This window comes from Amphimedon queenslandica, unplaced genomic scaffold, assembly GCF_000090795.2.
Source record: "Amphimedon queenslandica unplaced genomic scaffold, v1.1 AMPQUscaffold_5257_Cont22770, whole genome shotgun sequence".
Lineage (NCBI taxonomy): Eukaryota > Metazoa > Porifera > Demospongiae > Haplosclerida > Niphatidae > Amphimedon > Amphimedon queenslandica.
The window spans coordinates 1-1,650 of NW_003554437.1; the positions used below are offsets into that span (position 1 = coordinate 1).

Genomic DNA, 1,650 nt, shown 5'->3' on the forward strand with positions numbered 1-1,650 from the left:
ATGTAGTGACAGCTGTTGGTGTATCTAATGCTGATAAAGCTGATAGAGTAATGACTGATGTGATGGGTCAGTTAGATGGTTCTCTTGATGAAAGACAATATTTAGTTAAAGTGTGTAATGTATTGACTGAACAAGGTGCAGCAATGGAAGAGATAGGAAATGTTATGCTTGAAGAACTAGGTATGTACATGTACATATTAAGTTAATGAATGTTAACCTTTTGTGTTCACAATAGGACACTGACCATCCTCCTCCTGCTATTGATTTAATTTTGGAAATCATTTCCTTATTTTTAATCATTAAAATGATGCTTTTTTTACTGTTTTTAAAAATTCCTTTGCACATTAATTAAATTAAGAAGTATGGGGGTGTGTTCTTGTACACAGAAACAATGGAGGACAAGCCAGCACCACTGAAGTCATCAACACTAAACGACAGAAGCCTCCTATTACTTACACAGCCAATAGTAATCATGCCTGAATTAGCGATATTGCCCAAAATGAGCGAATCAAGTCTGATATCAGTACTGGTACAGTCCTGACAAGTATCATTGCTGATCATGTCTGATATTCTGGCCTGAACCAGTGCAAAACCTTTTCATGATTGAGTCTCAACTGATTTCATGACTATGTCGTGACTGAAGATTACAAGAAATCAAAGAAGTGTCTAATGGAGTGTCTATCTTCCTAGCTAAAGGGAGAGGATGGAGTAAGAGAGACAAGAGGAGGTGGATCAAACTGGATATCATTAGTAGCAGCACTAGATGCAATGGGAGAGAGGGAGGTTGCTGACAACATTAGAATAAAGTACTTCCAATGAACTATTAGTATATCACTGCTTTTTTTATATCTGGAACCACTTGACAAGCATCAATAACAAAGTTACGGACATTAATCTTTGATCTGAGAAATCATCTCAACTTTCAACAATTCTTTGCAGTAAGAGAAACATTATGTATACATAATTAGCTTATGAATCTAAATTTAGCAATTGTTACAATTTATTAATTCATGTAATAATAAAGATAAAGCTTGTCACAAAATCCGTGACAAGCAAAAAACCCATTAGTTCCATTGTCACAAAATTTGCGACAATCAAAAAACCCATTAGTTCCATTGTCACGAAATCCGTGACAAGCAAAAACCCATTAGTTCCATTGTCACGAAATCCATGACAAGCAAAAACCCATTAGTTCCATTATCACAAAATTATACAAAATTATTATCACATGTGTATTATTTAAATACACATGTTCATGTACATGTATTTAAATTATATTTTTAACAGCTCAAATGTTCAATGCATGTACATGTAATTTATACTGTCCCTCCCTCTTCCTCCCTATTGTTAGTACATGAGTCTGAATTGAGTCACCAGCTTCAACACTTAGCGGAACAAGTTGACACTTTCTCTCAAGCCCGTCGTATCAAGAACTCAAACAGGAAAAGAAATTCGCTAATCAAGGCTTTCTGTGAATTTTACTATCATCTCTCTCTCCTTCAAAACTTTCAAGTAACTACATGTGTACTTCATGATACCCAAGGCTATAGCCCATGGTTTTTTCCAAAAAATGGCTCTGAAATCATCGCCTATTTTTATTACATTTTCTGATACATATTGATTTACCGTATTTTACAAAATTCAGCAAAA

General features: G+C 34.7%; 1 long non-coding RNA gene across 1 annotated transcript; it reads left to right on the forward strand.

Moving 5' to 3' along the window:
- The first annotated feature begins 364 nt into the window (after window positions 1–364).
- On the forward strand, window positions 365–1,442 carry LOC109592432 (uncharacterized). Its single transcript, XR_002190348.1, has 2 exons — window positions 365–938; window positions 1,352–1,442. It is a non-coding gene; the product is annotated as an uncharacterized LOC109592432 (long non-coding RNA).
- The last annotated feature ends 208 nt before the right edge of the window (window positions 1,443–1,650 follow it).